Genomic DNA, 12,874 nt, shown 5'->3' with positions numbered 1-12,874 from the left:
TTCATTTGGAGAATCTTAAGGAAATGTAATTCAGCCATGAAAACAGTACCATTCAGAGCACTATTAAGACCAGTTCTTGAGCGTTGCTCATCAATTTGGGAACCTTACCAGATTGGGTTAATAGAAGAGATGGAGAAGATCCAGTGTAGAGCGGTGTGTTTCGTCACAGTATGGTTTACGCAGTTTAAAATATTGTGGAGATGCTCAGCAAATTACATAGGCACTGCAAGAGAGGTGTTGTACGGCATGGGGAGGTTTGATATTGAACATTGTGTATACGACCTGGGACAGCTGGGAGATCCGGGAATAACCCAGCAATTTTTTCATCTGGTATAAAACTGGGAAAAACCCAGGAATTTTTTAGAATTCTGGGAATTTTTTATTGTTTTACTTTTCAGTTGGAATTTTGTTGTTTTAACTGGTAAGAACCAATATTTTAACAAAGGATATTACTGTACCCCCATACTGCAGAATAGTACTGCAGCAATAAAACATGAATGAGATAAGAAAATGAAAATAAAACCACAGTTGCAAAGGAAATGGGCTATATAAAACAACAAACCACAGTGCTCATACAAGCGTCTGTCAGGAGCAAAATGTGTCAAAGGCTTTAGGAAGACTGTGCAATGCTTCAGAACAACAAATTGCTTCCGATGAGCGTGACATCGTAACTCTTTACATTAGATTCATTTGAGCAGTTGCAAGTGGGCCCATACGCATGCACAGTTGAGTCGTGTATGATTAGTACCTTCTCCTGCTGCTGGCTACATAAGTGTGACCGCTAGCTGTACAAGCATTAACAGCGAGTAGCCAGATGTTACCCGGAAAAATTTTACTGGTGCACCCAGGCTGCCAGATTCACACTTTCGCAACAGGCCCGGATCTATGAGGCGGGGGAAATGGGGGCATCAGCTCCCAGGCGGCAATTTCAGTGGGTGGGGGGGGACAGCAAATTCATATTCTTGAGGGAAATAAATGTTGTTTCACAAAGCGTCTAGCATCCAGTGCACTTTGGTCTATCGATTATTCATATGATTTTGAAACACATCCCTATGGGTTTTTAAACATTTTTCAACACATTCTAAGCTGCTTTCTGAATTAATCATAAGTTGATTTTTGAATGCATGCATGTCTCTGCCCAGGTAATCCCTGTCGCATCTGGAAATAAACTATCCTGCAATCAAAAGGGGACTGGGCTATACGAGCTGAGCGGAATAAAGCCGAACGGGTGAATGGCAATCGCTTTTTGTTAATGTGGTTGACTGGGTTTGCGAATGATCAGCATTGTTATAATTATTAGCGAAAACCATAGATTTAGACTACCAGAGTGGAAATAAATGACTAACAGGTAAGAAAGATTACATGTTATCTTCTCGGTGTATGCCAGAAAATGAAATTTTGACAGAAAAGTTTTGGCCAGAGTGCTACACAAGTAAGGGCCAGTTATACAGTCCCCGGCTAGCAGGCACTTAAGTTCTATTCTAGGAGTAGCACGGAAAACGCATTGTACAAACACGTAATAATGCCTAACCACAGAATAAACAGGGGTATAACTAAACTGGTGATTGTGGCAGTGTTAATGAAGTTAACCAGAGAATAATTTTTGACACTGGCAGGAACAGTTACAGAATTAGTGATGACAAGATTGTTTGTTAGAAAGAGGAAGGAGAAGAAACAGGGACATCATACAAATTATGGAAGAATACGACAATTCCAAATTTATACAAAAATTTCGTGCTACTACGTTTAGATCTCATGCTTGAGAAGCTGGTGTGTATGAATGAAAAGTGAAACTATTTCCTGACATAAAGGTTTTTGCTTGTAGTAGGCCAAATAGGCACTTAATATTGGTACTTCGTGAATTATGTTCTGTCGTGTAATGACCATTTGTTAGAAAACAGTCTAGTTTATTTGGTGTATATTACAATTTCTGCAATATTAGACAGACCTATTTCGTTTTACCTAGGAGACAGTGACAAAATAGACATAATGACCTTGAGACACCACACCAGTCTTGGGTACAATTTGTATTAACAGCTTTTTCAGTATTAGACAGCGAGATTTCGTTTTTTCGTGTAGCAAAACTTTTGACGAACTGTGATGAGGTAGTAGATTATTTCGCAGAAAGGAGAGCATGCCATGTAAAGCCATTGCAAGATTAGAGAGAGAAAAATGTTAGGCCTTAAGGATTGAAGAAATGTGCACTGTCTTGCTTGTCTCTTGTCTTTACTGGTTTTATGTCTCCTATATCTAATTTTATGTCACACAAAATAGCAAATTAATAGCTAATAGCAATAAAGAGTGCAAATTTTCTGAGGGTTCTTGCACTCCTGGTTACAAATGAGCTCATTCAGTGCTAATTGTGTGTTTTGAAAAAAAAAGAAAAGAAAAAGAAAAAAAAGAAAAGAAAATAGGGGCAGGATACAAACCGGCCGACTGGGAGCAGGGGAGCACCAAAGGACATTTTAATTTCCACTGTGGTTTGATGGCATCCATTACAAAATATACATGTTTGAATTGGACATAGGGAAATGCATTGATGTGCGATAGAAGAGTGCTGTGTGAAGAGGCGTGGCACTGCACTTTGGCACATTTAAGACCAAATAATATGTCTTACATTTCCTCGAAGGCACATATTTTATGTATCAGACTCTTCAGAAAGATGTGTGCTACAAAATGAACATTTTTTGAAAAGTCTGTGTAATTTTTGGGGTCCTACCTCAAACGTGGGAGGGGCGGAGGATGCTACTATTTAGTATTGCCCCGGTTCAGAAATATCGTAGATCCGGGACTGATACACGGAGCTGTCTGAGTAGTAGTGGGGAGGTGGATAGCCTCCACGTTACCCTATCTTGCGTTTAGTGATTTTGCTGCTTCCGCTTCGTTTATTGCTCTCACGTCAAATGAAAAAAAAACGGATCTCTGTGGCTGGGAGCTATCAAGTGAATTAAAACACATTCACATAGTTACGAAAGGCTAAAATAAGTTATTAGTTTCAGATTTTATTTTATTTCCACCTTTCTGACAGTCAAGCATTAATCGCCTTGCAGAACAATGAAGTTATTTTGTCGGTTTGCTAAAGAAATTTGGCTTTTATTAATATTTTCTGCTGAGGCAGTCCATTTATTTGAAACGAAATGTTTCATACTACACTATTGACTAGTTTCAACTGTTTGCTGCATTTGAATTGCCTGTTTCCATCCTCTAGCACATATGGCATTATTCCATAATAAAGAACCAGACATGAGACAATACGGTACAGACACTCCAAGAAAATTTACATCCAAATCTGGGCATATGAATGTGCACTTTAAGCCAAATTATGCTTTTTAGTATGATACACAAAATTCCAATGCTCTTGGAGTATCTTCTGATGTCTTGTTTCTTTTATGACATACTGTAAGATCTTTCAATGTTTTAATAATACCAGAGAAGGAAAGTTGCTACTCACCATATAGAGGAGATGCTGAGTCATGATAGACACAATAAAAAGATTCACACAATTAAATGACAAATTAAGAATGTTCATTTCACGTCTTGGAAATGTACAAGAGTTATGGTTAGTGTTCAAACACACAATAAATCATGCCCTGGATGAGTATCTACCAATATACAGGATGTTTATAAATTAGTTATATAAAAGTAAACTTTAATTGTGAAAAAGGTAAATAACTTACAGAAATAGAAGGAAAAGATGGATTGCTACTCACCACATAGATGACACGTTGAGTTGCAGATGGGTGCGATGAAAAACACTCGTGCATTAGTTTTTGGCCAATACCTTCTTCAAAAAAGGAAAGACACACACATTCTTTCACACTAGCAAGGACACCTCATGCACACATGACCGCCATCTCCGGCAACTCTGACCAGAATGCGGCTCTCATGTAGAAATGAAGCAGCAATCTGGAGCGGGCAACGGGAGGGGGGGGGGGGGGGGAAGGGATAGTGGTGTACAGATGGGGAGAGAGAAGAGTGCTGTCTGGTGGAGGGTGCAGGGACTAGATTACAAACAGGCGCAGCACTGGAAGGCTGTAGGGGCAGGGCAAGGGGAGAGGGAGGGACGGTAAGTGAGAAAGGACTGGAGCAAGGAAGGGGAAAGGTGGCTGGGTGCATTGGCTGAGGGTGGCGTACAAAGCAGGTGAGGCAATGAGAACAGGAAGGGGGTGATAGGACAGAGGGGATGGAAAACATTGGGGTTTGGCATTTTGGGAGGCTAGGCAGGTCTCTTCTAGATCGCCCATAAACAAGTTGGCGTAGGAGGGCGCCATGTTAGTGCACCTCTGCAATCGCGGCCATCTGCCTTTCCTGATGCTTCATCTATTGGCAATCTAGGTTCTGCACACTCCAGCAGACAATGCTCTTCTTTCCTCTCATCCATACTCTGCTATCCCTTCCCATTTGCCGCCCCCTCCAGGTTGCTGCTTCTGCTCTACATGACAGTTGCACTCTGTTTAGAGCTGCCAGAGATGCTGGTCATGGTTGTATGAGGTGTGCTTGCTTGTGTGAATGAATGTGTGTGCATTTCCTTTTCTGCAGAAGGCTTTGGCTGATAGCTAATGTGTAAGTGTGTTTTCATTGTGCCTCAACATGGCATCGTTATGGTGAGCAGCAATCTATCTTTTCCTTGTATTGTTGATATTCCCTTGTTTAACTTACAGAAATGTTTGAGACAGCACTGGATGCAGGATATCTTCTAGTTTTATTTTACAGATGTTCAGTGTAGCTACCTTTTGTAACACAATGAATATCCTATCTGTAATCAGTTTCCAGCCTAATCCTATGAAGCAAGTCTTCATGTATAGTGACAGCTGCAAGTGCTATCTGTTGTCACAGGTCATCAAGTTTCCTGGAAGCAGACCTCTGTCTTTAATGTAACCTCACACGAAGAAGTCCATCAGGGTTAAATCAGGTGCTCATAGTGGCCAGGATGTTGTTTCACCATGTCCAATCCAAGTTGACACATTCCTATGGAGATATGCAACAACTTCCCGGTGACAATGTAGTGGCATGCAATCTTGCTGGAAAATAAATTCTGTGTCCGTAACCTGTTGTAATTGAGACATTAGATAATGTTCAAGGACACCAATTACCACAGCTATGGAAGGTGGCTTCTTCACTGAATGCAAATTTATTAAAAAAATAGTCTTCAGTCTGCATTTTGTCAAACATTTCTGCTCAGAGCTCAGCTACAAATTCTTTGACACTTTCACTTAAAGCTTGCAACAGTTCCAATTTGTAGGATTTGAATGACAGGTGTTTGTGTAATACCCTCCACACTGTAACACGAGGCATACTTAATTCTAAGCTGCCACATCTCATCGATTTACCCAGGCTACTAACAGAAGATTACTGAACTTGTTCGATTCTGCATCAGAGACTGCTTGTTGACCCTGATCTGGCGTGCTGATATGCAGCCAGTTTCGGTGAAATGATTATACCAATTAACAACAGTTAGTCTGTGTGCTGGTAGCTTGCAGTATACAGTCCTTAATTGTCTCTGAACTGTGGTAGTGGATTTGGATTCATGAAACCATAAACAACATTTCACATGCTCTGCACCATTATACGATTCTATGGTGACTGTTGGAATAACTCATTCGCGCTTGCTGCCTAGTGGGAATGTCAGGAACTAACAGTCTTAGGTGGGAATAGAACTTGAATATATACTGCATTGAATACTGTATCAAACATTTCTATAAGTTGTTCACAATTAAAGGTTACTTTTGCGTAACTACTTTACAAACACCCGGTATATTATGTTTAAAAGAGAGGCTAATTCAGCCATAAATTCTACATAGAATCTAATAAAAAACAATGAGGACTCACTTTGGTTTAATCTCACTATTTGGAGCATGTTGTGAAAACAAGAGTTGTTACACTCTTGCTCCAAGTGATAGACAAATTTAGTAGCAAATCACACATTCCTCAGGAAGGCTGTGTATGAAGGCTACAGTAATTTCCACAGTCATATCCTGGTGAAACATTGCATTTTTCATAAAGTCCAGGAAAGTTTTGGTCCTGCCTAAAATCAATGTATGGGCCTAAACTTTGCATACAGTATCCCATAGATCAGTCTAATTTTGAAACTGAAACAGGCAGAAAGTTTGGACCTTTAACTCTGTGTGGTATTTCAGAAAGTATTTGCAACTTATTACCATATCACCATATGGATGCTGCACAAATTCACAAATGAGTGATAATGAAATAGCAACTTGTAATAAGCACACAGAGTATTGAAACATAATTACAACTACTTGGTGTGAAAAAGACATAAAACACTTATGGAATTCCTTGCTATAGTTAAGATAGTGGATATCCATTTTGGGAGAGCAGTGATTCAAATACTTACCTGATTATTCTAATTTGAATTCCTTAATTTTCCTAAATATATTAAGATTCTTCTGAATGGTTTCTTTGAAAAGGGTGTGCTCAGATTCTTTCCTCACTCTTTTTCTACCTGACATTGTGATCAATTTGTAATGACAGAACAAATCCAAAATTCTTCTTATTTCATTTTAATTTTAATATGCTGTGGGAATAACACCCCTCATAGTCTCAGGCAGTATATATTTTACATATACTATGTGATCAAAAGTATCCAGACATCTGGCTGAAAATGACTTACAAGTTTGTGGCGCCCTCCTTCAGTAATGCTGGAATTCAGTATGGTGGTGTCCCACCCTTAGCCTTGATGACATCTCCCACTCTCGCAGGCATACTTTCGATGAGCTGCTGGAAGGTTTCTTGGGGAATGGTGGCTCATTCATGAGGGAGTGCTGCACTGAACAGAGGTATCGATGTTGGTCAGTGAGGCCCGGCATGAAGTTGGCGTCCCAAAACATCCCAAAGGTGTTCTATAGGATTCAGGTCAGGGCTCTGTGTAGGCCAGTCTATTACAGAGAAGTTGTTGTCGTGTAACCACTCCACCACAGGCCATGCATTATGAACAGGTGCTCGATCATGTTGAAAGATGCAGTTGCCGTCCCCAAATTGCTCTTCAACTATGGGAAGCAAGAAGGGGCTTGAAACACCAATATAGGCCTGTGCTGTGATAGTGCCACACAAAATAACAAGGGGTGCAAGCCTTCTCAATGAAAAACACGACCACACCATAACACATCCGCTTCCGAATTTTACTGTTGACACTACACACGCTGGCAGATGATGTTCACGGAGCATTCACCATACCCACACCATGCCACTGGATTGCCACATTGTGTACCATGATTTGTCACTCCACACAACATTTTTCCACTGTTCAATCATCCAGTGTTTATGCTCCCTACAGCAAGCGGAGCGTCATTTGACATTTACCAGCGTGATGTGTGGCTTATGAGCAACTGCTCGACTATGAAATCCAAGTTTTCTCACATCCCAAATAACTGTCATAGTACTTGCAGTGGATCATGATGAAGATTGGAATTCCTGTGTGATGGTCTGGATAGGGGTCTGCCTATTACACATTACGACCCTCTTCAACTGTCGGCGGTCTCTGTCAGTCAACAGATGAGGTCAGCCTGTACGCTTTTGTGCTGTACTTGTCCCTTCATGTTTTAACTTCACTATCGCATCAGAAACAGTGGATATAGGGATGTTGAGGAGTGTGGAAATCTCGTGTACAGGCGTATGACACAAGCGACACCCAATCACTTGACCACGTTCAAAGTCTGTGAGTTCTGCAGAGTACCCTATTCTGCTTTCTCACAATGTCTAATGACTACTGAGGTCACTGATATGGAGTATCTGGCAGTAGGTGGCAGCACAATGCACTTAATATGAAAATGTATGTTTTGGGGTGTACAGATACTTTTGATCACATAGTGTATGTTACTGTGATACAGCTACACAGTAAAATAGTTTTCAGTATTAAAAAAATAAAAAAAAAACCCTCGTTTAAACTGTGAAATCACCCCCTATGAATTCTTCAGTAGAACAATAATACTTTTCCATTTGAAGAATAAAGATCAATCTTTTCAGGGACCTAGCTTTATGTTCAATATATTACTGCCATTCAGTTTATTGTAAATTTTTAATCCCACGTACTTTGGTGTTTGGCCATAGAGTTTTAAACTGTGTGTTGGATGTTTAATATTCTGTCTATGATGAGTGCCGTTAATTGAACAAACAACAGTAATTTTCAACTTCTTGTAGATTTTTATATAAGAAAATGGAGATCTTAAATATGCACGGGGGCGGGACGGATAGTGTTTTTAAATTGTTTTTACAGTGAATGACAAGACAACCTTTGTTTGGTGAGAGACGTATTCTCAGTTATTTTCTTTTGCCACAGTGGGAGACTTGTTCCTACCTACATGTAACCACTGTGAAGTGCATTGCAGTGGATGCTTATGACACCTTGTGATATTTATTGATTTCCCCCAGAAGATTGTCATAATGAATAACCAACTCAAAGCAACAGTCATAAACCATCTTTCTGGTGTCCATGTTTGTGGCAGCTGACAAGATACACATTGCAAATGCTAAGCTATTCAATTTATTTGCTTAGTAGTATATGTGTACCTTCCAATTAAATCTCTGTCAAATTTTAGACCTAAGAACATTAAATGATTTGTTTTTGTAATTTTACATTGTTTAATATCTGTTAAGAAAAGTACATAAAAGACACAATTGTAAGTCATTACAGATTGTTGCTGCAGTCTTTAGAGTTCTTATCAAGCAGGGCTGAAAACGGACATTGGAGGTGTTTAGAGATATGCTGTTAGGATCATAATTAGTCAGTATAGCTCATATAAAAGTGTAACAGATTTGCTTAGGGAATTTATGTGGTAGTCCTTGGAAGAAGGACATTCTTATTCTGGTAAAACCATTTTCAACAAATTTAGAGAACTGATATTAAAGGTAGATCATGTACAATTTTGTCACTGCAGTCAGTTGTGGGTAACGGCATCATTGTTGTCGTTCACTACTGTGGGTAGTGTGGGAATGATACTGAGGAGGATTGGAAAATTAAATCCTGATGGTGCTGCTGACTGACACATACTTAATGAGTAATGTACTGCATTACAAGTGGTATGAGCTTGTTTAACTAACAGTATCTATCAAGGCCTGAGGTGGCTAACATCTCATTGAAATCCCCCCAGGAGGTCCACAACACTTTTGTGGATACGTGCGTAGCGAGCACGGGACCCCGAGCTAATGTTGCTCTCCTCCCTTTCCGGGCTGCATACCTTCCTTTTCCGCATCCTTCCCCATCCCCCATCTTTGCCCCCCCCCCCCCCCCCCCATCTCCGCCTCTTTCCTTCCCTTTCTCCCTCTCTGGGAGTATGTTTTGTGCCTACGTCCGGAGACGGACGCTCGAGAATGTAACACATTCTTCGTTTTCTCTGCTTGCAAGTCTTCAGCCTTCCTTTGTCCTTCTCTTTTCCTTACCTCTTCCCTCTATCCTTTTCTCCGCTGCGGCGTTTGAGACCTCTCTTCTTCCTTTTCCCTTTCTTTGTTTTTCCCTTTCTCTTTTTTCCTCCTTGTGCGTGTCTGAAGGCCGACCCACGCATTTCCATGTGTAGCCGGTGACGGGGTAACGCGTAATTCCCCGCCCCGGGTAGACAGGTAGGACACGTACGTACCCCCTGGTAGTGGCCAGGTCCAGAGAGGGGTGATTACCCGAGCTGGTACCTTCCGAAAGTGCCGATTGGTCCCTCCGTCCATTTCTCGGGAGGTGTGACCTGAGGTGTGAACAATCACCTAAGGCGGGAGTGCCCACAGAGAAGACCCCCACAAGGGAGGAACGCGCCATCGGAGACGCCAGTAATCATGGGGGATACTTCCACAATGGTTTCCTCATCTTCCACTATGTCTGCTCACAAGCATAAGTTCACTGAGTCTCAGCTACAGACAGTTCTTCCATTGTTGCCACAGTTCCTTGTTGTTTCTCGGTCTGACGAAGGTCAAGGCTTCTCCACAGTCAACCCTTTCATTATTCAGAAAGGTGTCGACGCAATTGCAGGTCCTGTAAAGTCTTGTTCCAGATTACGAAATGGCACCTTGTTGTTAGAAACAGTCAGTGCCCTCCAGGCACAAAAATTGCTGCGTACTTCATTGCTACACACCTTCCCTGTCTGGGTGGAAGCGCACCGCACTTTAAATTCCTCACGTAGAGTCGTTTATACACGCTCCCTCGACGGATTGTCCGACGAGGAAATTCAACACTACCAGTCTGACCAGGGCATAACTGCTGTTCATAGAGTCATGAAAAGGGTTGACACGAACATCGTTTCAACCCGTGCTGTCTTCTTGAAATTTGACAGAGTTCAACTCCCATCGAACGTAAAAACAGGCTATGAGATAATTTCCGTTCACCCTTACGTCCCAAACCCTACGCGTTGCTATCGGTGTCAGCGGTTCAATCATACCAGTCAGTCCTGTTCCAACCCAGCCAAATGTGTTACGTGTCGCAAGGATGCCCATGAGGGTGCTTGTCCGTGACCACGCAGCTTCCTCTAAAGATTGCCCCATTTTTAAAGACAACAAGCTCATTCAGGAAATCAGAGTGAAGGAAAAGGTGTCGACCTTTGCTGCTCGAAAATTATTCGCCAGTCGAAAGCCCACTGTTCCTCAGACAGGAAAATACAGCACTGTCCTTGCCTCTCCTCGGCCAACAAAGGAGGCAGCCACGCAGACTTGTGATCTCACCTTTAGTGCCACGGTTGTCAGATCAGCCAGCGCAAAGATCGCCCGTTCAGCCTCCCCACTTTCGCCTGCTCACTCTATGGCTCACCCTTCATCGGGTTCTGCTAAATCTCGAGCCCAAAAGTCAGACACCCGGACTTCCAAAAAAGAGCCTACTCATGAAGATTTTTTACGTACCCCAACTTCACAACCATCGGTTCCTCCTCCATCTAAACATCCTGTTTCCAAGAAGGCTAATAAGAAACCCAGTTCCTCTCCTTTTCCACCACGGCGTGTCTCATCTACAGCACCACATGGTGGTAACCGCCCTTGGCCATCTTGTGTGTCGCCGAGGTGCACTGCTGGCGGCCGATCAACCAGCCGATCGCTGGTGGCAGGAGCTGCTCCTGAACAACCTATGGATCAGGATCTTCTGCCTTCGGCTGAATGCTGTTCCACACTGTCGGTCGCACACTCTGAGCAGTCGTTGAGTTGACGGCAACCTTGGTCACATTCTTCCATTTTCTGTCCACCCTATGTCCATTATGGGCAACGGCCTTGCCGTAGCGGATACACCGACGACTGGGAGAGCGGTGTGCTGACCCCACGCCCCTCCTATCCGCATCCTCCACTGAGGATGATATGGCGGTCGGATGGTCCTGGTAGGCCATTTGTGTCCTGAAGACAGAGTGCTATGTCCATTATCCTTTGGAATATCCACGGCATTCGACCCAATCGGGATGAATTGACGATCCTCTTACGATCCTACTCGCCGGTCATCTTCTGTCTTCAGGAAACAAAGCTGCATCCCCACGACCGCTTTGTTTTCCCCCATTTTCAGTCAGTCCGATTTGATCTCCCCTCTGTTGGCACTCCAGCGTATGGAGGACTCATGATTCTTCTCCATGATACTCTCCATTATCACCCAATCCCCTTAAACACTTCCTTCCAAGCTGTCGCTGTCCGTCTTTCCCTTTCTGGATACACCTTCTCTCTTTGTACTGTATACATTCCATCGTCCACACCAATGGCACGAGCTGATCTCCTTCATCTTGTTGGTCAGCTTCCACCCCCCCTATTTGCTGGTTGGGGACTTCAATGCCCACCACACGCTTTGGGGATCTCCACATCCTTGTCCGCGTGGCTCACTATTGATAGACGTCTTCCACCAAGCGGATCTTGTTTGCCTCAACACTGGGTCCCTACATTTTTGTCTGCCTCCACGACAAATTTCTCTCATTTGGACCTTTCGGTCGGTACTGTTCCGTCAGCTCGGCGCTTTGAATGGTTCGCCCTTGCTGATACACACTCGAGTGACAATTTTGAATGTGTCCTTCGATTGCAGCCACAACTGCCGTATATGCGCCCGCGACACTGGAAGTTTTGCCCAAGCCGATTGGACACTTTTTTCGTGTCTAGCAACATTCGATGACCGTCACTTTCCTAGCGTCGACGATGAGGTCACTCATACTACAGACGTTATTCTTACAGCTGCGGAACGTTCAATACCTCGCATCTCCGAATTGCCCCGGCGCCCCCCAGTTCCTTGGTGGTATGAGGCATGCCGGGCCGCAATATGTGAGCGGCGACGTGCTCTTCGCATTTTCAGACACCATTCTACTTTGGCCAACTGTATTCGCTATAAGCAGTTGCTTGCGCGATGCCATCGCATCATCCGCGATAGCAAGAAGGCAAGTGGGACTTCTTTAGTAGCTCATTTAACACCTTCACTCCCTCCTCGGAAGTTTGGAGTCAGATTCGACGATTATCTGGTGCGCCTAGTTTCTCCCCGGTCTCTGGGCTCACTGTCGCGCATGATACATTAGTGGACCCCGTCACAATTTCTAACTCATTGGGTCAACGCTTTGCTGAGATTTTGAGCTCTTCAAATTACCCGCCAGCGTTTCTCCCGAAGAAACGTGCAGTGGAAGTGCAACCTCTTGCTTTGTCCTCTCAAAATCTCGAAAGCTATAATACTGTTTTCTCCATGCGGGAACTCCAACATGCACTCTCTTCTTCTCGCTCCTCCGCCCCAGGATCGGATGGTATCCACATCCAAATGCTGCTGCATTTATCATACCATAGTCTGCGTTACCTCCTTTGCCTTTATAATCGAATTTGGACTGACAGTACTTTTCCCAGATGATGGCGGGAAGCTGTCGTCGTTCCTGTTTCGAAACCTGGAAAGGACAAACATCTCCCCTCTAGCTATTGCCCCATTTCCCTCACGAGTAGTGTGTGTAAG

The 12,874-nt window shown here is 43.1% G+C and overlaps 1 protein-coding gene across 1 annotated transcript in view; it reads left to right on the top strand.

Moving 5' to 3' along the window:
* LOC126457939 (uncharacterized) overlaps positions 1–12,874 on the top strand; it is a 422,121-nt gene that overhangs the window by 33,537 nt on the left and 375,710 nt on the right. The gene's annotated exons all lie outside the window — the stretch shown is intronic.

Source organism: Schistocerca serialis, chromosome 2, assembly GCF_023864345.2.
Source record: "Schistocerca serialis cubense isolate TAMUIC-IGC-003099 chromosome 2, iqSchSeri2.2, whole genome shotgun sequence".
In the NCBI taxonomy this organism is placed as follows: Eukaryota; Metazoa; Arthropoda; class Insecta; order Orthoptera; family Acrididae; genus Schistocerca; species Schistocerca serialis.
This window is presented reverse-complemented; position numbering and strand designations above follow the sequence as displayed.